Genomic DNA, 27884 nt, shown 5'->3' on the forward strand with positions numbered 1-27884 from the left:
GTGAGACACGGAGTGCTCAGTTTTATTTTCACGGGGTGCATGTGGTTTTGGGTTTTTTTTGGTTTTTTATCCACTGCTCTGTATTCAGTGAAGAAGAGTAATTCAGAGATGCCTGGCGGGTTTTGATAGGGAAGATGGAAAGGTCTGTGGTAATCATTTACTCTTAGTACTTTGCTTTGCAGCTTCAGATCAGTAGCCAAAAAAGCTCTGCCTCCTGCACCAAAGACGTGAAATTGCCTTGCATCAGAGAAGGATTTGTGTGAGGAGGATAAATTCACTCAGGTGGAAAATTCAAGAATTCACTCTTATGTCCAGAGCTCAGGATATTTTGCAAGTCACAGCATTGTCTTGCAGCAGTAAAAGTAAATATTTTTATGGCTACTGGAAAAAGCTGGGTGTATTGATGTAACATCATAAAGGTAAATAACACAGTGCAAAGCCGATTTCAGGTAGGGAACTGGACCCTGTCTAGACTGATATTCTTCACTTAAACAGCAGAACTTTGCTTGTTTCAAATGTTACTGACAATGCACTTTGTTTGGCTTATCTCTAAAAGAAATGGGAATTAGAGGAAAGACAGAGAATTTTTGGCCTAATATCAGATGTTTAACCGTATACCAAGGGGCAAACACCCTACCAAAACTGATCAAGCAGCAGTTGTATTAAGAGCTTAATTTACCAGTTACTGGAGTTTATTTTTTACTTTTATAATGTTGAGTATTGCTTTTATGTACCTAAGGATGTCGCACCTCCATTTGACAAAACTGATGAACATTTGACTGGTTGAAAACCAGACGTCGCTGTCACAGGCAAAGAGAATGTGTGAACTGCACATCTTTCTTTGGCTACACTGGAAGTTGCAGCCCTGTGTTTAAGTAATACCCTGTATTGACTGAGGAGTGCAAAGAGAAGGGCCTTAGATCAGAGAAGTAATGTTGAAAAGAAATGGGTATATTTAACTGAGTATTGAGCAAGACAAAGTAAACTACTTATGAAAGCAAGTCCTGGAAAGATGTACAGCCCCCACACAGGCTGTGGTAACCTCCACCATTGGGCAAAGCAGGCAGATCTACCTGGACTTGAAGAAAGCATGTGCCTTCTCTAAGGAAAGTCACTGCAAGCTATAGCAGCTCTTGCCACAGAGAAAAATATAAATACATAAAAAAGCCAAACCATTATTGTTTTCTATCTTTCCTTGACTAATTTAGGTCTGTGGCTGATCCAAGTAGTCTTTCTTTTTTCCCATTACTATCTCGAATCACCAAAAGGCTAGAGAACTGAACAACTGGTGTAGGTGGTGGGTTTTGTACTAGAGACTGCTTCACTATATAAACCAGGGTGAAATTATCTTGCAGTATTTCAGACTATGACCTTTCAAGTAGACAGACCCAATGATTTTCAGTCAATGCTCCCTCTGCTTGATTTAGAAGCCCATTCAGAAGGTAAAAAGGCCGGTTCATTGTGGCAACTCATTATTCCACTGTGCTGCTACATCCTGATAGATAACAAATCTGACCTTTGCTACAGAAATAGGTTGTTGTGGGCAGTAAAAGTTCACTTTGAGTGACACCACGAATGCTAACACAGAATGTGCAATCAGTGCTCCATCTCGAGGTGCTCACTGAAAACCTGTATGAGAAAACTTGTGTCCTCTTCCCATTTCAACAGATAGAACTGAGCCCATGGGCCTCAGGCCTTAGTTTAGTGTCCTGGGAATACCAATAAGCCCAGAAAACAAACCGCAAGTTACTTCATTTTTGTTTAAAGAAGTGGGGACCAGTTGAAATTAACAAAATACAGTGACCTCCTTCTTAGATCCAGAAATGCACTGGCCACATTCTTGGTGCCAATAAAAACTGTGCTCTTGAAATTCTGGCCGCAGCTGATGATGGTGAGCACTTAAATGTGGAGCTGTAACTGTATGGTGAATTCAGCCCTAAAAAAGATGTGCTAATAGGTTTATGAGCAATGCAGTAATTATGGCAACATTCAGTGGATCACTATTCAGAAAATTAATTCCAAGCATAAAAATTGATTCTTGATATTATTCATGACATCAATTTTATTCTAATGGCATCTGACTTGGTATAATGAGATATCATTTGTTCTCAGGACTTTTTTTTTTTTTCCAAAAGTCAGGGAATTGAACAAAAAGTTTGAATAATCCATTTTGCAAAGTTTCAATAATACTATCCAATACCTATCAGAGTCCAGAACATATAAGCTCACAAAAAATGTTCCCCTGTTCCTGATGCAATGCTCTCTACTAAATCAAGGTAATTTTTTTCCCTGCCTTCCAAGTGAAAACAACCAAAAACCCTGGTGAAGCCATCTGCTGAAGCGTGACTATATATCCCCTCGCAACCTGCGAGAACTGATGTGCCAAAGATAGGGCTCTCCAGAGCACGCTCTGGCCACCACTGTCCCAAGATGGCAGTAACGATGCTGATGAGATCTCCAGACTTTGTACTACTTCACCGAAAGTTTCTTTGTTAGTGAATGTTGACATCACCTCACCAGTTATCTAAAAACCCTACGTACAGAAAGTCAGCAGCAAATTAAAGATTCTCCTAGGAGAAAGGTTTTTGGCATTTTGGAAATAATTCTTGCTTTTCAGTCTTTAAGGCTTGTGCGATTACTTGAAAGGTTTTTGACTGCAATTCCACTTCAGCTTCAGATGATACATGTCGACGGTCTCTATCTTTTTATACCAGCTGAAGATCTGGTCAAATCATGTTCTTCTTCCTCCACTGTTTAGGCAATTTTTCACTTTTGACTGAAAAATCTGTAGTTTTGTGAACAGCTGAAACACTCAAGTTTGATTTCTAGGAATTTGTGCCTTAAAGTTTGGTGCTTGTTTGAAACCTGCAACAGCTAATGAGGGTGGTGTTTGTATGGCAAGGGTGGCTTGGCGGGAAGCAAGCAGCATCAAAAAGCCAAAAGACTGAAACCCAAAAAATATATTAAAAAATTGTATCTCTAATGGCCACAAGACTCAGGACAGTTATTCTCCTTGATATAGTGTTGGGTTTCTCATCAAGCACTGGTAATTAGAGCACTCCTGCTGCCTTGTTATAGTACTGATAACAAAACTATTAACTTGGCTTCCTCCCAGAACAGCTTATTTCAGGGAAATTCCTCCTACTGGACTTTCTGTTGTGAACAATCCCTTTTAATCTGCTGACTTGGATACTGCTTTAAGGCCAGTCTCTTTGAAAAAAGAATAATAATTTAAAAAAAGAGATGAGATAGCAGGTGTTTTGCAGAAATTTTAGCACTTAAAGTTCACTTGCTCACGGCGGTCACTTGCTATGTGACAAGACACACAGAACACAAGGCAGAGTTCTCAGGAGTGTAAGAGCGATTTAGGAACTCAAATCCCTTCAATGCTCAATGGGCAGACACCTGAAAACCCAGCCTCACCGACTGCCCTGGTAAACTTGCCAAAACTCCTCTGTGAAGCAAGATGTACATTGATTTTGTAGGTTACTACCTTAGTGCCCCTGAGGATCCATTAGAAATGACTTCTATAATGCCATCAGCAATAGAGTCCAGTAAGAAACTGGCATATATGCAACATTTCTTTCCACATAATAAATTCTCTGCAATGAGGCATTTCATTGCCTGGACTGACCTTACTTTTTTTTTCTGAAGCTGCACAACAGCTAAAACACGAGGGCTGATCTGGGCACTCCCCTATGTCACCCAGGTGAGCAGCAACGCTGCAGAATAAGAGCAGCCGCGAGCTTCAGGCCCGATTACAAGAGCAATGGGTTTCCCCAAAAAAGCCTTTCATAAGTTAACACCAGGTTAACTAAGAAGGTGCGTAATCTTTTCCTGCTTTCACTTGGTCGACAGCAGAGGAATGGATACATTAGAATGAATGATCCGAGAGGTAAAATATCAGATTTGAAATATCTCATCTCTCTAGGTAGGAACCACGCACCTAATCTTGCTTGGGTTGTATCTCACCATTCAAAGTTATGCACGTTTCAAACCTCCTTTATTTACTTCACAGAGCCCATCAAATCTTAGAACTTCTCTTTTGTAAATTATTTCTAAACACATATTAATCTTTGTTGGAACAAAAACACAAGCAAAACCCCCAAAAGTCCTGGAAATAAAAGAAATTGGGTATGGAAAAACTGCTACTTGGTATATCATTTTATACTTTTGTCCTCTTGCATATTTTTATATTGGTTTATGCCAAGCTGGTAGCAGTGATTCATTATATGAAATTGGAACATTACAGATTCAATACAGAAGCATCTGTCTTAGTGACAGAAAAGGATCCTTTAGGTCACTGAGCCACTTCCCCACAACTGCAGGAAATAGCATAAAAGACACATAAGTTAGAAATACCCCCGGAAGCTGAACTCCATTGAGCAATGTACCCCTGGACTTACAAACCCTGGATTATCCCATAATAAAATGAAAGCCATCAGAGGTGAAAAAAAAAAGCCTCAAAAGCTAATCTATGTTATAAATCTTTGCTATAAAACAGAGTCCAGAAGCATTGACTGTGCACTAGGTCCTGGCACTGGCACAGACTTTGTGAGGTTCCATAAAACAAATACTTAAATCACACATGTCTTGAGAGCAGAAAAGCTCAAACTTATGGACAAGACATTAATGGCCATGTGTGCTGTCTTCTCTGCGGGGTCATTTAAAAAATGAAAATCCCTTGCAGCCCTTTCCATCCAAGCTCCAGTAACCTTGGTGCCCTCCCTGCTGTTGTCTAATGCACTATGAACTTGAAAATGTTGCTTCATGTCTCCACGAGTGACACCTGGGACTATGAGCGTAGCATTTGAAGAACACGGGAGCAAAAGGAGCTCCCTAAAAGTAACAGATGGCGACATCAGTTCCTACTCTCACAGCAGGCCAAGCCATAAGAACCTATTCAGTTGCAAGGGATTGTAATATAAATAGCACTATCGTACCATTACTTTTATTCCTTTGATATTCTGTAAATGAATTGGCCATAGACATTTTACTATGTTTGATTACAGTCTTATTAATCTACATGAAAGAATCATAAAGTCTTTCAGAGACGATATTGAATAGTAGGTATGGAATATCTAAAGGCAGGAGCCAGACGGTACAAGAAAAAAAGTAGGTTTGTATTCATTACAAATATTCTTGCAGTGGCATAACTGAATTGGAGAATGACCTGAGGTATCCTAAGAAATGAGAGGCTATATAGTTGGGATCGTGAAAGAATCTGGAACATAAAACCTTTTAGAAAGTACCAAAAATTCAGTGATTTTGACAGTTTACCTCTTTATCCAGAATTAATAATATGAAGATGGAGATAAGAATAAAAGGTGGAAAGCAAATTGCAAAACACTGGCTAAAGCAACCCTTAATGTTCTTTGGTTGGGAATTCTGTTCAAGTTTCCATGTCATCTCCAATGAAGGAAAAAATCACACCTTTCGAGTGTCGGTGATCAGGAAGAGTTATACTGTTTTAAACTAAATGTCATCTCAACATCAAGAACTGCTTAGCGTCCTTCAAGGAACAGCAGATCACCTGGCAGAGATATGTTCCTTACCTGAAGATGCCCTCTCAAGCTCTCAGAGCATCGGCTGCGCTTCACTGGTACAGAAGATGTCCTTGTACAAAAGTTCACGTTCAACTCTATTTGGAGAAGTCTTTTCCCTTAGAGGTGTTCTTCTAATGCTTTGACAAGTGAAAAAAAAACCAACCAGAACATGTGTAATGCATCTTAGTCTATCATCCCACGCTGACCTTAGTCTATCATCCCACCGATAATTTAACTGAATTATGTACCCAGCTCCAAAGACTCTTTCTACGCATACGTCTAAACATAGAGGGAAGAATTATATCATACTGCCAGCTTTCAGAGCAATCTATGTAAGGTCTAGTGCAATTAAAATCAAGTATTTTTCATTCAAACCATTTGGAGTGCTCTAAAGCTTTGTGGAGCTTTTTGCAGAGGCAAAAAGAAAACTTTTGGTTTGGATGAAATCAGTTGACAGAGGCGAGTGTTTGTAATGCTGCCTCTTGAAACAGGGGAGGGCAAAAGTCCCGCTCTAAACTCAATGAACTCATGCAGACCTTAGACCTCATAGTAGCATTCAGTAATTCGCCAGCGATGAACCGTTTGTGCATTATAGTCTTTCAATATTTTCTAATTCTGAAAAGAATTGTAAAGAGTATGCTGTGATTGTAGCAACTGCTATTTAACTACTCAGACTCTGGTGGGGAACTAGAATTTCTCACAGGCCAGTAAAAAGAGCCAAGGCATTACCTGGTTTGTGTGTGGACCCTCGCATTCAGGGGAAAGATGAGAAGGGAATGATGAAATCTTGCTTTCCAAGCGGGTGCTCCAAACCACCAGACACTGTTTTGTCACTTCTGAGGCTGCCAGCCAAATGCATGCTTCGAAGTACTTATAAATATATCTGTATTGCAGTCTCTTGGGTCTCAGGTTGTAGCTCTGTCTCCCTCTCTCTAAATCTCTAAGAGGAAAAATGCATTTGGAAGCGTTATATGATTATGAAACATACATGTCTGATTAGAAGTGTAATTACATTGCATTTTGATACCTGTCAGCAGCAAATGGCGTTCTTATAGGCCAGATCATAACATATGCACTCTCAACCCCAAGCCTCACAAATTTCTCAACTGCCATTTAAAGGTAATAATGGAAATCCATGTTTTAATTTTTAATATTTTCAGTGCCTGTTCTTACAGCCATTATATATTTTGGGAATGAACGGCTGAATCCATCATCCTGTCTCCAGTTGAATCTCCAGAGGCATTTTACCTGAACCTTGCTGCTTTTTTCTCCCTCCTACACAGACTTGCTATATTTTCATTCTTTATAACCAGGTTGTATATTAATAATAAGGACATTAACTCATAAAAACATTAACTCATTGGGGGAAAAATATACCAAGAGAGCACATCTAACTCCCCCATGTATTTTGACATTCCATTTAGCAAATTGTGTTCTCATTTTAAGAGTGAGTAATCTCAGCTCTGAACGACTGCAAAGCATGTGAAGAAAAAATGTGAAGACAGATATCCATATCGAGCCTGTTTTAAATGATGTCAGGACTGAGTGTCAAAGCACAGAGCTTTATCTCCCCCACCAAAGACCTGAGTGCTGAAATGCTAAAAGGCAGCTCTCACTGCTGTGCCTGGATGCTGAGAGCAATAACTGCTGCTCGTACGTTTCTCCCAATCACTAAAATACAGTTAAAGCTTTCAGGTGTTGGCGTTACCCTGCATCTGCTTCTGTTCATCCTCCTTCTTGCCCTGCTCAGCCCAGGGGCATGCCACCCCTGCTTTACTGGGAACTTTGTTCTTATTTACCTGGTCACCGCACATTCCAGGCTGCAACGGCCACTGGGCGCAGAACCTGTCTTGCCTTGCACTGAAATCAGTGGATCACACGGCAGAAAAATCACCCCTTCGGGTACTTTAAGGTACGCACGTTTTTCTAATGCTGCCAGATGCAAGAAAAACACAGGCCTTTTTTTGCAGAGGAATTTGGTGGGGAGTGGATAACAAGTCTACACAGCATAAGGGTTTCCATAGTCTCCCATCAGAAACCCTGTCCCATGCTGAGCTTGTGTGAGGTGGTACCAGCGACAGACAGCAAGGAACATATAAATTCACCCAAAATGCATGCAATTGTAACCATGCCTTTAGGGCTGGTTGCACCTTCAGGGAAAGGCAAGAGGCAGCTCCGGGCAGAGGCAGGGCAGAGGGCGAGCAGACGGGGAAACTCAAGGCCACATGATGCCCTGGAGCAGGGGAAAGCGAACGGTGTGTGGCTGCTTTGACTGCAAAACCTGGTCACACTTAAAGATGCTGGTTATTTAAAAAAATAACCATTTATTAGAAAATCTGTGAAAGAACCACATTTAAGAAGGACGGGGAGCATGGATACAGGCAGGGCACACTGGCTCCCATGCACAGCGTCGGCTGAATAGCAGCCATTTAGCTGCATCAGCTCAACCTGTGCAGAGAGAGTGCTCCGGGGTACATTAGCTCTGGAACAGTGCTGCCTTAATGCTTCTCTCTACACTTCCAGAAAAGATCTGGCTTACACAGGACCCAGAGCTTTTGCAACCATCAGTTTAGAAATGCCTCAAGAAATTTAAAACCAAAACCAAGGAGCTACTAACTGCAAGTTGTTTGTTTTTTTTTTTACAAAGAAATGAAACAGCAGAATCTGATGAAAGTTTTGATGTTTCCTCTCAAATTCCATGTTAGCATTAGCACTAAACAGATGTCCCATATTCCAAAGAAATGGCAGGTTTGGCACCTCTTCACGGTTAGCAAATTTAATTATGGCTTCAAATGCAATAATGGAGCAACCTTGCTTGGCTATAATTGGATCTGCAATTGGCACCAGCTTTCCTTCTCTCACTGTGCCATATGGGGAACTGCAGAACAAGGTGCTGCATATGTTCCTGCTGAATTATACTGGGTCAAATCAGGGTCAGATTAAAATATTACGTAAAGGAGGGGAGGGACAATCAAAAATGAAAAGTGGGGGTGTATTCAGTGTTTTCCTGCAACTCCGGTTGCTCTGACCAAATTATCTGGGATACAACTGGATGTGAGCTCCAATAAAACAGCTACTTTAATTAGGAGAACTCCCAGTCTGTCTGAAATAACACCATGTTCTGGGCAGAAGATCAGGAAAGGCAGAAGAGCTGGCATTGTCTGAACACAAGACAGTCCTGAGACAGGCACCAAGAAAGGAAAATAACCCTTTAAATATACCACAAATTCCAGGTGAGGAGTTTTTTCCTTTTCCCCCTTCTTTTCCAGACTTCAGATTTCAGAAGACTTGGAACAGGGTTGAAAAAACCCGTTCCTGTCAACTTGCATTTACATGTTTGCAACAGCAGAGCAATTAATGGGAGTAAAAAGAAAAATAATGACTATCTTGTTATTTGGTTACATAAAATATCCACCTTAGACAGGCCAGGTAGCAGTATCTGCGAGTGCAACAGCCTGACATTTTCCATTACAATGTTTTTTCTGTTGTTAGTAACTTTGCCAGATTTAAACCATGTGGGTTGAAATTCCCCTTGCTGACTTTCTGTCTTAGGCTGAGTTTTTTCTGCAATGTTTCCATGTATGCACATTTATATCTAATTGGGATGGCTGATTCTCATCCAGAGTAAGAAAAAGCAACCTATAAAATAATTGCTTCAACAACTTCATAGCCCCAGAAAGGATAAATTATATTATAATAATCATTGTGGCATCTCTCTTGCCAGAAGAGGAGGAAAACTCACTATGTGCAAGGCTATTGCTACTGAAAAAATTATCTGATGTTAATGCAAAACTGCTTACCTCCAGCCAATGTCAGCAATATTCATAGGTAATGTTCTAACCCCACTTAATTTTAATTTAGTAATATTCTGACACACAATCATCTTCTTTCTCCCGTTGAAACTAATGGGATTTTTCCATTAAATTTATGGAGTCTCAAAGCCTCTCGTTTGTATGTTTCTTTAGAATTGTGTCCCCCTGTGACATCTCTTAAAGCACCATGAATTACAATCCACTTATGTTATTTACTATTTGAAAGCCTACTTTTTAGCCCTGACATTGATGAGAAGTTAATTATTCTTATTTTCCTTTTCCAGTACTTTTTGCTTAATAATTTTAAATTATAATTATTACAGATTTAGAATCAAACATGAAATTACCCCTGGTAGCACTGAGACCAGAATCAACACAGGAGTCAAGCCATACTACACTGCACAGTAGTTATCTTCAAGAGTGGGCCAGTTGACTCCGCAATTAAATAATGTTGCCATGGTATCGGGTAGGTCTAGGGAATAGCACAGTAACACTAATTACGGCAGGCACAATTGGAAAACAGTTGCCGGTGACTGCTGCACTGGAATTTGGTCTCTCTATCAGAAAACAAGAAAGCAGTTTATAAATATTAATAAAGATTTGCAACAACTAAAAGTAAGGAAGAAGGCTGCACGTTACAGGGAAGAATAATGAAATAAGAGAGCTGTTACTTTATATGGCAATGTCTGTCCAGGGTTCCACAGCAAGACATCACAGAGCCTTAATTCCCTCCTGTATTAAAAGCCATCAACACTGCCCCTCTAGATTTCTTTCTCATTCCTAAGGAAAGTGGGAACCTCACTGTCCCCTGGGACCGGTCCGTGCTTCAGCCCAGACTGCTCTTACGCAGACTTGCTCATTCCAGCCAAGCAGAGAAAACAGAAGACCCCAGCAATATCATCAGCTGCTGTGGCCACCCCTGACCCCCACTTGTTTCCATCCCAGGAACACAACAGCTCCAGAGGCTGGAGGTGACGTCCCACACTTGCAGACTGGCATGTGTTGCTGGCCCTGCAGAGAGGCCCAGCTCACTGCGATGCTCTGTTAAGCAATCTGAGGGAAGCACATTATGTCAGATTTGCCTCCAAGTGCTTACTGAAGAACACAGGACCTGACACGTACGAGCAATTAAAAATATAACTGACCCTTGGTAAGTTCATGGAATAATAACCAGTTCCTTCAAAAGAAGATCCCAAAGGGCTTTACAAAAGAAGCAAGCGCCACCAGCCCCGTGAAGGAGCACGGGGGATGAAATGGCTTTTCAGGGAGGTAGAGAGGTTGAGAGCACAAGGAAGAGATGCCAGAAGTCCCAGTCTTGATGACTTTGACCTCTGCCAGGGAGACCTCACCAGCCCCTTTCCTGTGTCTGTAATGCCAAGGATTCTACACCATTGCTTTTGCCGGTGCCATGTGTGTGTAGGACATTGATGCCAATGTCATTGGGCCACCACCGAACCCCCCCCAGCCAGGGAGCAGAGCAACGATTCTCCCTTGCTCTCCCCATTTCCCAGTGTGTCTGGGGTGGCTTCCCACCAACAGCCACCATGCACTGGGGAGCACAACCAGCACAGCGGGCAGCTCTCCTTACCTGCTAAAGACACTTCTTTGAGAATTTTAGACAGCAGCTGCCTGGAAGATTACTGGAGGGAGGAATGAGTTTTTATATCACAAGGGACCAGTCTTGGATTCATGCCCCCTTCTTTCCCCAGCACATACCTTCAATAAAAAGAATGGGAGAAATTCAAATACGAAATATTTTCAGTTCGCCTCAGGGGAAAAAAATAATCCCAAAACAAAACAAATAATGAGACCAGAAAACTGCACAGTTTTGGGTTGAGGCTCCTTATAACTGTGCACATCTAAACCCTCTTGCAGACGGCTCTGTAGTGAAATAAGCTGCATGTTAATATCGTCCTTGAAGCAGCACGAACAGAATGCTTAAATCTCAGTAACCAGGAATAAGGGCAAAAGTCTGGAAGATATATTTCTTCATTACCGTATCTGGATATATTATACTATAAAATAATTCAGTACTTTCAGAGGGAGAAGAAAGTCTACAGTGATGTCCTGGATGCCAGTCTGAATCCGTATCGGTACTTTCTGAGTTCTTACAAGCAGAGACCCTCACTTCAAGAGGCAGTGCGTGTCTCCAGGCCTGTGTGCCTCAGCTGCAGCACGGTGCCAGTTCTCCACCAGCCTGAGGCAGACACCACGGATCGACTCTCCCCGAAATGCACCAGGTGCTAAAGAAAGAGAGACCGAAACATCGTTCCCACAGCTCCGCCGTCTGGACACAGGAGATGGAGGCCAAGAGACCAAGGCTTCAAAGGTCTCTACAAACCAGTTTATAGGACTGAAGCCAACATATGGGTACATAAAAAATATTTTAAAGCATGTTTCTTCCTTTGAAGTAACATTCCCTACCTGAGAGCTATCACTGATGCCAAGGTTGCCATGGTAAGTAGTTTTCATTTCTTTGATTGAACATAAAATTTCTTGGGTATGGCTATTCCCTGGGCAGAGTGGCTTTTGGGCAGCTATAAATTTATGCTCTGACCTTTTTATGTAACATTTCTGGAACAAAAGACTTTATGTGACACAACATAAAGCTGACAACAGCAGCTTTTTACTTGTGTGATTCCCAGCACACTTGCAGCAAATTAGCTATTTGCTTCGAGAAGAGAGTTTATCCATCTCTGTGCAGCCCAGCTAGGCAGCCATCACCACTGAGCACACATGAGAGTCTGTTTTACTGCACGACTGGAGGAATTCCTTTGTCTCCCTAATACATTTGCTGCATAAGCAGATAAAAGACAGGGAGCGGAATGTTCCTAGTTCAATTATTTTAAAATAATCATGGTTAGAGTCAGTGCCCATGTCATTTGTCTCTTGACTCCATATTAGTTCAGCACGTCAATGTAACCTTCCCTAATGTCTCCTGCAGCTAAGATGATTATAGAAAGATTATCCTATGTCAAATTTTATGCTACAGCTCAGCAATAGCAATGCAGCAAAGGAGCTTCATGCCAGGTTCCTGGACCCTGCAGTCTCTCAGTGGGACTTTCTAAGGGACATAAACGTAGCCTATAATTCTTTGGAGGACAAAGGGGAATTCCATATTCTGCATCCCACTGACAGGATGGGTCCTGCCCTGCGTATCAGATTCAGCTGGAATACACTGCAAAGCTGTCTTTGCTACTCTACAATAAAAAGAGTTGGTATTTGAAAAAACAAGCATTAGGACATATGTTATTTTGGCCTTCCACTTAACGTACAAAAGATGTTCAGATACAGCTTTCTCATATATTGCAGTCTCAGTCCGCTCATAACCAACAGCAAAGCATCCATGTGACATGGCAAGCTATAAAATGTAACACAGGCATAAATCACGACGAGTTCACACTCCCTCTTAGATACAACACTGCTGATAAGTAGTACTTTATGTCAATATTTTGTACTTGTGCAACACATTCATGTGAGGTCAGAAAGCTTGTACCTTTTTCCTGAAGGGGATGCCGTGGTACAGAGCAGTGGACCGACCAGCACCTGGCAGGTGGGAGGGACAATCCATGCCTTTGATTTCCTTTTTCCTTTCTTTCATGGTTAATGATTTCACTAAACCTTGAGTTCAGTCGAGGCTCACATAACAATTTTGAATGCAATACATAGTGTAAGGGATTTATTGTATCATAATAGGTGCAGCGTTAGCACAATTAGATTTTATGTTGGCTGTACCTATGTGGAATACAAAAGAACCTGCTTTAAAACTGAGTCAATTTCTAGGACATATATTTACTGCAAAATACAAATTAAGACATTGTTAGAAAGACCACATCCTCATTCTTAGTTCCTGGATTAACATTGTGCTCTTTCTGCGAAAGTACAGTATATAGTGTGCTTATATGTTCAGCAGCAGGTGGATATGCTCCAGCACTGGAAGTAATATGAATAGGCCAGAAAAAACTCATGAGAAGTAAGAAATGGCTCTGCTTCTTGAAAAAGATAATTTCCCAGATTTTCCCTGCACAACCCTTTTCAACCAGATGATCACCTCAGCTAAATCCAACACCTGTCTCCACTGGAAAAAATGCTGTTCAAATCTGTTCTAATTTTATGGTATAGCCATTATAGTGACAAAGTTCATTACATTGAATATCTCAACAGCTTGTTGTGTTGCTGAAATACCTCTGACACTCTGGGCTGGAGTAACGTGTTCAGGATCTCTCAAAGTCTGCAGCAGGGCAGGAACAAAGGACAAGACATGGACTTTAGCTCAGGCTAATCCCTTAGGACAAGACACGGACTTTAGCTCAGGCCCCTGAGCAACAAGCAATCCCAGAGAGAGACAGAACCTCTTGAGTCATTGAATCCACTTCCCTGCTATTATAGGAACGTTTCGTCAAAATTCCTTTAATTAACCCTTGAGTGCCCCTGCCCCTGCTCAAACCCCAGAGATGCGGGTTGCCAGGGGAGCCTCCCCAGGCTCCTGGGAAGGAGTCAGCTCCAGCCCAGCGCCCTTGGCCTTCCCAGCAGCCCAACCCTTTACCCTGTTTTACTGCTCAACAGTGGAGAGCACAAGCACTTGGGTTAACAACTTCAATCCTTGCTAAAATTGAACATATGTTTGGCTTTCACAACCCTGGCTGTTACGCAGCTTATTCCATTAACCACCATTAGAGTTCTGCAACTGCAAAAAGGAAATTACTTTGTTCTCTTTCTGGCACGTGAGCTCGGCCCAAGAAAGCACCTGGAGGACAGGCCTCAACCTGCAACTTCCAAAGGTAATTTGGACTCAGTGACTAAAGCAGTAACATAAAGCAATTTTTCTCTGTATTGTAGCAGTATCCCATTTGTATGAGCAGGTCTTACAGAATGAAAAATGATTTATTCTCATTTTAGTAGGAAAATTCCCTCTTCTCATCAGTCTTTTATAACACTATAACAGACCTTCTGGAGATAAAGCTGGGCTAACAGCACATGGTAGAAGTCCTTCAGAGGAAAGAAATACGTTCTGGTGGCTTTTTGATTAAATTCTTATAGACAGAAATGAAAAATAATACAGTTCCCTGATGCCTCGATATCGTAGTGACGGCTGTACTGGTTATTAGAAGGATATTCATGTCAGAAACATTTCTGCAGGTCTACTCTATGCAACTCATTGTACCACTCCACCAGTCCTCCCAAATGTGAGAGAACCAGCCCAGATTATTCAAGGATCTAGTTTTAAAAAATGGGAGCTTACAGAGTTTCAGTTAGTGAGCTAGCTCATAAATTCAGTATTTTAGGTGGCAGCCCTTGGCAGAGAACCACCACCCCATTAAATCACACTGGGCAAGAAACCGTCATTTTGGTGAATCATGAGAATTACTAATTCTATTATAATGTGTGCGTGTATAAGAAAGGTAATTCAGTGGGAGTTTTAGTTTCATCTTTATGGCGTCCTTCAGAAGATTATGATCCTTGCCGCTTTTCCCTGTTGTCTGCCCAATTTCCAGAGTGGCTGTTAAAAGTTTCAACAGCAGCAGTTAATAAAGACAAGCAAAGTATAAACCTTTTCAAAACTCATTCCTGTTTTGCTACTCCCCTGAAATCTGGCATTAGCATCTAGCCATCATATAAGACTGATATTTTCTAAGCTTAGGGAACATGCAAGCTCCTCCACCTTCCTCACTGAGAGGGCATTTACCAACGTGATACAATGCACAGGTCCCAGGGCTGTCCCAACACTTGTATGTGGTTTAATACCTGTGGGCCATGTTCTTTGTGGTCTTGTACAAAAACAGACACTCACATTTGGAGGTAGTTCGGGAAAATCAGATGATCACCCACAAAGGGAATGGACTCCGTGAGCCCATGCTTGTGCTTGAGTCAGCGTACATCCAGGATGTAAGCTCTTGCCTACACATGAGCTCTCCGTATTATTTACAGATGAAGTTAGTCTGCACTTTATATATTATTAAGGCTTTCTTTGAATTTTAAATTAGGAAATATTTTTAGCCTAATGCATCTGATCACAAAATTTACAATTAATTAGAGAACCAGTATTCTTATTAACTATGAACTGAAATTCTCACAATCCAGTGGATTAAAAAAAAATTGAAACAACAGCCCACTCTCAAAACAAATTCAAGAGCAGAGCAAACAGCCCCGTCTGAACACTGCACATAGAGCTAACTTTTGTGGGAGGTTCTGGTAGTAAATATTTAATTTTGCACTCAATTGTTATTTGGTAAGAAATGTGGTGGTAACTTCTATTTGACCTTAATCGTTCTGAGATACAAATGGATGTGAAAGATCCAGGAAATTCTGCCAACTCACCATTACGCATAAAATATATAAATCTTATCCGACATCAAATACATTCACACCGTTAGGGAGATACCGAATTAATGCAGACAGATTTGACGTATTAATCCACCTGAAATAATACACGTTACATAATTCAGTATTAGCACATTTAATGGGAAACTGCATGAGTCCAAAGTGTTGGTAATTTCAGGCCCATAATTTAGAAGTACCTGATTTAATTCAATGTAAAGGAAGAGATAAAAAGTAAATTTGTTCTTTCCTCCACTAATGAAATAGTACTTCAAAGTGCAATAAAGAAAAAATTTGGCTACGCTCTTACTGCAGCCTGTGTCTGGAGATGGCATACACTGTCCTCGATTCATAAAGTCTTGCATGTGTTTAGGTACTAAAGAAAAAGTTGGTGCCAGGTTTTGTCACCAGTATTTGCAAGACAAGTTTAACCATTTTTGCATTAGCACATGCAAATTGCTGGAGGCAACTACTGAGCACAAGTAAACATGTGTTGCCTTTTAAACACTGTCACTGCTCTAACAGACCAATGGTATGATTATAAATATGGCTAAGGGGCTTTCTGTGAATTATTTTGATTCATTTTCAAATTACTGCTCACATATGTCCTGTCTTGCTTCCTATATGGTTCCTGAGCCTTTTTTCTTCAGAGATCCCAGTTTAAACAGCGGGGCAGGGAGTTATTCTCTGGTATATCTTAACGTGTGTTTCTGTTAAGTCCTCTTCACTTTCATTTGCAAGACACTTAACTACCCTTTTACTTCCCCCGATAACAAACCAGCAGATGAGCAGAACAACCTGGGATTGAGCTACAAAGAGATTGAGAACATGTCTGCGCTGTGCAATGGAGCATGGTGAAAACAGTTTTAGGGAATATATGTTTACGTCTAATAGCTGCCACAAGCAGTTTTGCCAACTGCACGGTACTATGTTAAGGCACTACTCAAGGCCAAAAAAACAGGGCTAATTAGCCACGTTACCCTTGCACAACTATCCTGCCACTGTTTTTGGAGCTGACTTGCAGCTTTCCCATAGGCTTGCTCAGACCAACATGCAGAATTACTTGCTCAAGGTCACACCAGAAATCAATGGCAGCAGCAGGAAAAGAGCTCAGATGTCTTTAATATCAGCCCTGGCTCAAAGTCACTAGGCTCTCTCCTTCCCAAGCACAGTAACTCTCTTTTTGCAGTGCCTAGACAAGGTATTGGAGAAGCTGCACAACTTGAACACACATAGAGAAAAAGCACCACATGTGAAACCAAATCACAAGAGTATGACTTAACTAACAAATTGTCCTGGTCCAGGACAACGGAAAATCTGGCCCTTTGCCTCTATCTCCATGATGGACCTGTATTAAACAGTTGAGAATTTGTACAGCCTTGAAGAGTAAATGAAGTTTTTAGTCGGCGACAGACTGCCATGTTTGCTCACGTACGAGCCCTGAGAGGCAGCCCCTGCTCTGGATGGCATAGGGATAAATCCCGAGTTTCTCTGCTCACCACCATCTCCACTGGAGATCCTTCGGACTCGCATTTCTGTGGCTGCCAGCCGGCTCTGACCCTTAATACACGAACTAGTGACACTCCATGCCTAGAAGGAGAAATTCAGTTATCTACACCGACTAAAATAACACTGTGCAGCTTGTCATACCCAGTCCAATTTGTTCCACAGTTTTTCAGAGACATCAGGGAAATACTCCATTCTCCAGTTCAACAAGCTTCATCCACAGTATATATTGGTTCCTAAAGAGTTGCTACAGTGGTGAAGAAAAAGAAAAAAGAATAGAGGCTTAAAACAAAACTACAGACTTTCCACCATGGCTCCCACCGACTTCTGTTACTGAATTTAAATCTAAAGCCATTTTATCTTTGAGACAATTGCCAGTCTCTTCTGTTTTCTTAAACTACTTGCTTTGGTACAATTGTGCACTGATTTATACTTGCTTTTGACTTCACTTCTTTAGGTGTAAGTGATAGGAAAAATGGCTCTAAATTCCATTGCTTTAAACATTTCTTGAATCCATAGATAACACAGGCAGACTGACTTTGTAAGTTATTGTCATCTTTGTTTCCCAAAAATCACAGTAGTTGAAACCATTATAGTTTTTTCCATGCACAAACAAAATTCATATCCTTTCAGCTTAAATTATTTTTAGATGGTGAGATGCAGAAGTAAGTACAATGACAAAGCACAGTGGGTTTCTCGCAATACATTTGGAGCAAAACCAAGATGGAGCTGTTTTCAGCACGCAGCAGACTCCCAGAAAATTGCACTCACAGTACACGGCAGATGTAATAAATTTCCATGCCTCTAGCCAGAACATCCAAGCACTGGTTTCTCTGCCCCAAACCAGCAGAGAAAGAGGGAGTTCACATAAAAGCGTCTTTTTAGGGCTATTTTTCTTCATTTCGTTGCCACTGAATGCTATCGAATTCCTCCTGATTTTGTAAAAGTTCTTTGTGGGATGTTTGTTTGGCAGCTGCTGGCACAGGGAGGAAGCCGGTGTGACCATCTCATTCCCCACAAACACCCTCAGGGCTCCCGTGAGCAGCACTGGGACTTTCTGCAGAGCCGGCGGAGATAACAGAGGGCTTCGAAGGGAGATTACAACAGCAAAAAAGAACTGGATGAGCAGTCAGGAAGAAATGAGCAAAGGAGACGTCTGATTTTTCTTTTGGGTGTTTTGTTTCATAAATCTTCAGACAAGCCAACAACTTTTCCATTTCAGAAATCAAATCTCAACTTGATTCTCCTTGCCAATAACAAAACAAAAGATGCTATTTCTGTCTGCCCACACAGCCTATTACATGGCCCACAGTTGTGCCATCTCTTCTTGGTACTGATACTGAAGAAGGAAAAAATAGAGCACAGAAGAAATGCTTTTGATGATGTGCGAGCCCCAAAAGGATCCAGACCACACTAATTTAAGCTCTCTCAGTGCTAACAAGGAACAGTTATTACTGTGGGTACTTACAAACTAGAAGAAAGGGTTCCTTCTGTGGGAAGAACTTAACAGCTGCTTCCTTGGAGTGTCTTAACTTTATAAAATCATGTTAAGGAAAAGGAGAAATCAATAAATACACTTGTTAGAGGAAGAAGTCAGAAGCTATGGCCCTGCTGAGGCCAATCTTGCCACAGGGAACTTGACGATGGGCCCAAGGTAAGGCCTATGGACTCAGACCGCAGAAATACAGTGAGGTTTGTAGAGAGCTGGAGTGTGACTGGACCCGACCTGTCCTGGAGACCTCTCATGTAGAGCAGTCTCACCGCACGGGCTGGGCCAGCGTCTAATGCCAGTTTTTGTAACTCGCCTGTGAAGTCATCTTGAAAAAAATAAATAAAACTTGAAATCTCCCTGTTGTGACTGCACATACAGGTTTTGAGAACTCACACTGTCCTTGACTGGAAGCCTGGGGAGTGGGTCTTTACCCTGCATCAGTCACACTCGACTTGTGACAGCCTTTCCTTTATTAATAAAAAGCTGCCTGCGCTGCTTCTTGCTGTGCTGATCCTGAGATAAGTATGTCAAAACCACTTGCTTTGTTCATTGTTATTTTCACTGGGTGTAAACGTGTGGAAAAAAACAACCATCAAGAAACAAAGCTTTCTACACTGTCACAGAGCCCAGTGCTGGACCACAAACGTCCATCCTGCCTGCCTGGGACAGACTCCCCAAGCAATCTCCATTAGCAGGCAGCAAATGTCCTCCAAAAGTGCCACCTGGCATGACTGGTCACTGCTTCCTAATCCTCCTGGAACAGCATTTTCCAGACAACTCCTATCATTCTCCATATGTTTGCAAAATGAAGTCAAATACAAATTTGGGTTGACATCTCCTGCAAGAATCCTTTATCGTCAAAATTTGGCAGAGGAAAGAGACAGGAGTTGTTTCTGACCTAATGGTTTCCCTCCCCCTCCAGGTAAATTCTTACATTGGGAGACATTTCCAACTCAGAGCTTATTTTTCTTACATACTGAGGTAACTCCATGCAAAAAAAATACAGCAAAGTGTTACACAAAAAGGATAAAATGTATTCAGTCCATTTTCTCTCTGTCCAACTATGCTGAAGGCAGAGAATTTCACAGCGACTCTTGCCTCTGCACTTCTCCAAGTTCCTCCCTGATCTGTGGCATAAAATACCTGATTTAACTTGCTCTGCTGTGGCAAAACTGCAGGAGCTATTGCAGCAGCTGGAGTTGCAGAGCTCTAACCGTAGCTGCCGTTACACATCCATATTTCTGATATTTCCGTGCCTTGAAGTTACGTCGTGGTGGGCACATCTGCCACATTTATGGCCTCATTCTACCACTGCGGAGAAGACACTATTTCATATTCCCGAACAAGAACCACTAAGGGAAGGAGTGAAAGCCACCTGGTTCATGGCAAGAGCTGCGAGGATCTCTCAGCGCTAGTAATGGCAAAATGCATGGCCTCAAAAAGAGAGGGGCCTTGCGGAGAAATCAACGGCACCTGGAAAACTTGACCTCTCATCAGCTCGCAGCAGTTGCAAAGGGAACTTTGCTTTGAAGTTTTTGCTATGGAGTAACAAAGGGTAAGGTGAGATAAATTTACAAGTCCCCAGTTCCTACAACTCATTATAAATTTTGCCAAGACAGCAAGTTGACACGTAGGCATCTACTGATGGATACCTTTACTCCCATACGCAGGAAGCTGATATTCTGGAGACTACAAGTCCCCCGCTTTCACACAGAAGAGTTGTATCACAAGCAGAAGGAACAAACAAGATCTTGTGATTAACACACCAGTAATTTCATGAGGAAAGCACGACTCCTGCTACAGATTCACGACTTGAGTTTTGCCGCGTGCCTCACTTTCCCACCTACAAACTGGTGACTGGAATTGGCCCTGTGTCCTGCTGTCAGAGTGGACTGTAAGGTCCTCAAGGCAGGAACTATTTTTTAGTCAGCGCTTTTATCATGCTGTGCGCTCGGGTGTCCCAGTCCCGGTGGGGTCTGTGGCCTCAGCTGCACTGCAAGTGATAATACAGCTCTTCCAAGGATGACCTTGCCTCCTATTCCCCAATTTCCTACTTATCTCAGCTGCCTGTTTTAAACTAACTTTGTGCAGGGTGTTGAGGTCCTTGGTTGAAGTGTTGTAGGAATTCTTTAATTACTTCTAAGCCCAGCTATTTGCAATTCAGAAGCTCATGTTACAACATTAAAAGGCTTTGACAAAGTACTGTGGAATTTCTGGAGTAGGCTCCAGCAACACAGTTTCTCCTTTTTATCTTCTATTTCAAGGAAGAGTGACAGCAAAAGTTAAATGCTGTTTTTATTTAGTGCTGTTTGATTGAAAGATTAAGGGTTGAATTTCTAATTTGAAGAGACATTCTCAATAGAGATGCAATATTTGTATCTATTAAGGACAAGGTGCCCCTGAAATTGCAATCTGCTGCTCTTCAGAAGTTTTAAATTTCAGAAAATTATAGCTTTCTACCTTCTGTACAAAAAATATATGTAGTTTTATGATAACAAAAGTGTCTCAAGCAGAATATACGTGCATTTTAAATAAAAAAGGTAACCCATTTAACCTTCAAACAAGGCGTCTCTTCCAGCTGCTAGTAGCCTCACAATAAAGCAGCTGTTGATCTTATTTCATGGCCACCTCCCTTTGTAGCATGCAAATCCTGTGACACGCAGCTGTATTTCCATCCTCAAGCCAAACCCTTTCCAGTTCCAGACCATCCCAGTTCTGCTGTCAGCAAGCAAAACATGGGGATTGCTACAAGGCAAATGTTTGGAAACGGACAGTATCAAATACCCCAGACACCATCTGCATGAGGAAACATCTTCTCATCAACCTGTAACATCCTCCTGCCAAAGGACATCCTCTCCTCCTCTGTCAGGGGTCCAGAACAAACAGACTCTCCTCCTGATCCCTGCAGAAGCCAAATATGTCTACATGGCACTAGGAAGACTCCTGTAGTGGTAATGGAGATGTGGAGAACACAAAATTTTATGTCAGGCTACAAGGGGTGAACACCCAGATGAGCCTGGCTTTAACCCAACAACTCTGCATAAAAATGTGCCGGCATGGATTTCAGTGTGGACTGCTGTCCCATCACCACCCCAGCTCCTACACAAACTCAGAAAAGTAGCAGTAAAGTTTGAGTTGCCATAAACTCTGTTTTTCACCCACAGTAGCTCAGCAGCTCTCTATAAGAGCTGTGTTCCTTACTCCAGTTGTCACACAGCCATAGCCTGAGCATCCCCGTTCGCAGGAACTGGTGCAAAAAGAGAAAGCCTTGGCTGAATCCAGAATGGTGGCAGCGAGAGTGCAGTAATGGAGATGTCCCCGACCCCACTGTGAAAGGTGGTTTTATCCTAAAGGCTACAAATTCAGCTCAACGTGATTGATCCTCACCCTGGCAGACCCTGAGACATGAAGCTGTCGAACTTGTCATCCATCACCCAAACAAAATGCCAGTGATCTACAGGAAGACCTCCCTTCCCCCAGCAGATTAATTCAGATCATTATAAAATAGCTGTACCCAATCTGATGGTTGCAATTAACTCATGGAACTGTCAGAGGTTTCAAAAACATAAACAGTCAGGCTAGAGAGAAGAGGAAATGACAGACAACAACAAAACCCCAGACATTTTAAACGGGGGAAAAAAGTTTCAGCTTTATTCTCAACAAAATTTCTGTCTGGAAAGCATTGTACTAATATTTGTATTAATATTTATATTAAATATTGTTTTAAGCTCTGTATAAAGCAACTGTCCCAGGCCATAGCAGCTTGCAACCTAACCTGGGAAAAGGTGTTGTTGTCACCCTCATTTTACTGATGCAAAATACAGGCACGAGAGAAGAGGTGACTTCTACAGAACAAGCATGACAAACACACGAACTGAGTTTGAGCTCAGATGGTAAATGGGAATGCTTTAACTGAGAGCCTTCCCTTTCCTGCCAGTAAATTTCCTGACTGCATACATCTAAGTTCCTGTGGCTTTTGCTGCATTCACAGATTCGGGTTCCTTCTGTTTCTAACAAATTATGTAGGCTGCCCACTTAGAAGCAAAAACTACCAAGACTGTTAGAGTTATTTCTCTCTCTTTCCATTTCCTTAAAGGAAACTGACTCCGGGCATCAAATACAAAGGCAGTTCTTGTGGGAACTTTCAAAGTTGCTTTTATGTCTGCCCATCTTTGTGCTAAAGCCACAGACTGAATTACTGCTGGCACAGAGGGATGGGCAGAGAGAGAATCCCGGCAGCGTGTTCTTGGGTAGCAGCTACAGGCACTTTGCCTGCACAGAGCAGGCAGGATGCTCCTGGCCCTCAGCTGAAAGACTGACCCAAAACTCTCCATACTCTGTCTACAGGAACTGGTTTGGGGCATTGAGCTGTGCCTGGCAGGCAGACACTGTGTCCCTGTTTGAAGTAAAACTGAACCAATTTTCTGTTCTGTAATTTTACATCCTAGCTAGGCCTCTTCTAACTCTCTGAAATTAAGGGCATATTGTGGAGAAAACTGCTCGTTCCCAGAATGATAAGACCAATGTTTGTGCTCCATGCCAAGGAATGGTATGCAGAGAGGCCCTTGCTTATACTTATTGCTATAACAACCGTTTGTTGTCAGCCCGTTTTCGTTATTTGCCCCTTAGAGGGTCAGAAACGGAAAAAACGTAGAGGGGTCACATGGGTGGGGAGGAGTGGACAGGAGAGGTGACCCAAACCTGACCAACTGGGGTATTCCACCCCATCTGCCCCATGCTCAGTATAAAGGCTGAGGGATCAAAGGGTCAGTTCCCTTCCTGCGATGGCCGACATCCGGAGAGGACTCTGTCTGTTCATCTGCCTTTGATCCCGATCCATGTGTTCCTGACTCCAGAGCTGGAATCCAGTTCCCATCCATCGCTGAGTCCAGTCTGGGACTTCCCCAGTACCTGCCAGTGACGTGACTGTCATCCTGGGAGCTTGATACGGTTTTGTATATATTGTACCTATTTCAATATTTTCTTCTTTATTTTTATTTTAATATTAATTCTTCATTAAAGTAGTTTAGTTCATTCTAAACTTCTAAATCTCCTTACCTCTTTCTCTTCCTCTCTCCTCTTTTGGGGGTGGGGGGGAGGGAAGGGCCATCTGTCAGTCTGGTTTTGGTAAATTCGGCCAAAACCACGACATACTGGCACGGTTAAATACCACCCCCCTGATAACACATCCTGGGAATCTTACACATCCACAGTAACTGCTTGCACCCTAGAAGCAGGAAATACTAAAGCAGCATTACAGTAGGAAAGTGGGTTAGATCAATTCTACATCTTTTTCTTTCTGACAACAAGGTAGTAGCAGCTCCACCCTTGTATGGATCCACCAATACTGGATCCCACGGTTGGAGAGTGTGGCCTGCCTTTGAGGGACTCCATTACACATCTGCAGGCAGCACGGGTCTGCTGGCGCAGGAAGTTTATAGTGCGTGCTCTTGATGCTAAATAAAATTATAACAACGGCTGGCATCCTGCCTCTAGCATAACCGAAAACGAAGCTTCCTAAACTGATGCTTCAGAGGGCAGCAAAAGAATAAATAAACCCCTTAGTAATATGTCTAGCCAACCGTACAATGCTTTACATGAAGAAAAACATCTTTCCTGAGCCCAATAGGAAATCATTTTGTGCCCTGAAGCATGAGATTTGTTTACCCTTAACTTAACATGCATAATGCTAGTTTTGTCTTTTTGCAATGAAATTATCCATCCCCTTTATAAATCTGGCTCTTCAGGTTCCCCTGAAGAAGCTTATGGCATAACTTAGAGAAATAAACCAATGGAATTAAACCGTGAGGGAAATTACTGTTATTTCTCCTAAACTATCTCAACACCTCTAACAGGTTGGACAAAAGTTCACACACACACATCCAGACAAGCACTTTCCTGAGCAGTATTTTGCTGTTAATATTAGCATACTAAAGTGTTGGCTAAATAAAAGATATATTTTATATTTAATTCCCCTTGAAATGTAGCATCGAAATTGCAAATAAGAAAGAAAACTGAAGACATTGGTCTACAGTTAGCGCTGGAGATTCTGGATTTTTTTCTTCTTGTTTTCAGGACTGTTAATTTGGGAGGCTGACATTAAGAATCCCATAGACACCACAGACAGACACCATTCTTTAGCGCATGGAGGTCCCACCACTGAGGACCACCATATCGTGGGTCAGATACCCAACACTGCAATTCCACTGCACATTTTAAAGACCTATAGTTTTATAGAGGAGACATAGACTCTACAGAATAGTGGAGGGCTTCCACAAGCAAGATTCTGCTAACAGGTCTTTTCTAGAAATGTGGATTTACACCAAAGATTAATTTGTTTTAGCAGCCGCATGGTGTTTTGGCTGCCCCCGAGTGCCCCACACACAGATTTAATCAAATCTCAGATGCTCTTTTTCTCTCATGGGAGGCAAAAGGGTAGAAAAAGCTGCTTGCAAAGGTTAAAGATATTCTTTTTGAATGCTCTCCAGTGAGAACAGAAAAAATTACTCCTGAGAGAATAGATACTGCTAATCCATAGCTGATACACTCGTAAATATTGACGAGAACAATATTTGCTGAAGGGCATAATAAATACCTTTCATATTGACATCCAAACAACAATGCAGGAGAGTAAGTAGCATGGTCACAGTAGCATGGCTAGTTTTTTTCCTTCCTTGTACCTGTTCCTATGCTGTGGTTGTGCAGCTCCGTTACATCCCTGGCATTAAGTCTTGCAAAAACTTGTTGCAGCTCCCAAGGGCATTATTTCCATTACAAATAGTCACTGCACTGTAGCAAGACACAGAAAAAAAAGGAAAAAAAACCTCAACTGAGGCAGAGATAGCGGGGATTCAAAAGGGCTACTGCCAGCCTGGTGAGGTTAAACTCCCTAGGCTCCTCTTTACAGTTAATAAAGAAAGATAGGCCCTCCCAGATGATAAGTCTGAGCAGCTAAATTAAGTTCTTGCTCTGAGAAGCCTCTGAGCTGCAGGATCCTGTCTTTATTAACTATAACAGGAGCCCAGGTACATTACCCAGAGTGAACAGGGGCCTCACACCATGTACTTCAGTTATTTGACTTGGATTCAATTCAGAGCATGAAAAGTTGGGAGTCTGGGTCCTACACAGACTGTGGCCTTCAGGCCGCTTCAGGCAGTGATTGGGAACACCCGAACTGGGGTGTATCTTCATGCCTGTTGTAAGCCAACCCCAGTGTTTCTACTATTTAAAAAAAAAATTTCATTGGTTTTCATCTCGGACGGCTCTGGACTGAATTGCCCACACAAGCACCAAGGTGCCAGCCCTGGCACAAGGGAGGCGATGGCTCGGTAGCAGCTTGTCTTTAGATCACCCTAAAGCAGTTATGAAACTGGAGCCGGAGGTACTAGAAGTCAGATGATATCAATATCCTCCTGGTTTTTTACTGCCATGATCATTTTGACCACTGCATCCTTAAACCAGTCTCCACCAGTCACCCTGCTGGATCTCACTTCTTGCCAGTACTCAAGAAAAGGAATTTCAGAGAAAGACAACCAATATCAAAATTTCATTATTGCTATAGGATAAATTCTATAATAAAGGCTTAAGGTAGGATACAAAACCTATACGGGGAGAGAACGTCTCCACTGCAGAGTGTGTGTGCTAAGAAAGCCCAATAAAGGATGGGAGAAGAACACCTTATCCTTTGTTCAACAAAAGGCAAATGAATGGCTTACCTTCCTTTCCATGTGAGCTTTTACAAAAAAACCCACCCAACCAAAACCAAACAAAATAACCCTGGCGCGCAAGTGTTTCTGTTAGAAGTGTTTTTATGTTTATCCTGACACAAACCAGCAAGATCACAGCTAAGCTATCATAGCCAACCGACCCAAATCACAGCTCGGCTAGTCACAGTCAGCTCAAAAGAGGAAATAAAGACAATTTTCAAAGAATCAGTCATCTAATTAATTCAAGGTTGTAGCATTATGTAAATAGATATCAGAAAAGGAGAAAGCCCTAAACGTGTTAACATTCACTCATGCAAATATTGACATTGACTCCAACAGGATTACTCCCCTGAGACATGTTAACTGTACACCTAAGTCTCTGTGGAATTTGGGCTTAGGTTTGTTGAATAAATAGCTTTCTGAGAATTATTCGTTTTGTTATATATTGCATCATCTATAGGAATACTGATACAGTAATTTGAATATTACAGAAATAACGATTTTATAAAACATTCAGCTGGTCTCCTAATGCAGGTGAGGGATAAGACAGATATTCATAAAATGAATTCAGGAAACACAACAAACTTAGTCACATTATAACAAACATTATTCATTCCCTTAGAGTAATCAGGCTTATTAAAACCAAAGACTAGTTAATATTTTATATTTGCAAGCATCTTTTCCCATTAGTGCCCTACAGCATTTTGCAAGCTACATGCTGACAATATCTTAAATGCAGTCCCTCCTCCTGCGAGCCCAGACGCAAAGCTCTCAGCTGGGTCCCCAGCTGCCATGCCACACGTCGGCAGCGGCCCTGTCAACCCCCTCGCGAGGCACAACATGAACCCATGAAATTTCATCTAAATACTACTGCTCACATCCCTGGTAATTCAATAATTACAGCCTGGTCAAAGGAACCCTGTTCCCACTGAAATGAATGGCAACCAAGACGACTGAACGTGCTGGCGTCTGTATTTGGGTACACGTATCTCCTCAGCCAGGAAACCATGCTTCAAACCAGTGGCTTAGACACCACTATGGGAGATAAAATTTGGAGAAGAGGCAGAGACACACATTCAAGCTTTCAATTTTTTGGGCTGCAAAGCCTGGAGTCTCAACGGAAGGGGATGGTGAGCGGGAAGAGGTGGAGGAAAGCAACTCCATTGAGACAGCATTTCTCATCAGAGGAGCCCACACAAGTGCCAGGGACCAACACAACAACTTCCAGCATCTCACTTGCTCAAGCCTGGCTGTGAGTCCAGCTCATGGAGAAACCCATCATGTCCAGCTGGCGAGGGCAGGGCTCGGAGCGCGACTAGCAGCCGACAGAAGGTTTTGGAGATGAGGTACCGCTAGAGGACAGTGGAAGCTCAGAAATGCCTGGCAGAGCCCCTGGTGCTTGGAAACAGGCTGGGGGGCTGGAGACATTTCCTCCAGGAAACGCAGAATCAGTGAGTAAGTGCCCATGCATGTTTCAGCGCGTCGTGACTTCTGCGTGCAGCAG

Source organism: Numenius arquata, chromosome 17, assembly GCF_964106895.1.
Source record: "Numenius arquata chromosome 17, bNumArq3.hap1.1, whole genome shotgun sequence".
NCBI lineage: Eukaryota > Metazoa > Chordata > Aves > Charadriiformes > Scolopacidae > Numenius > Numenius arquata.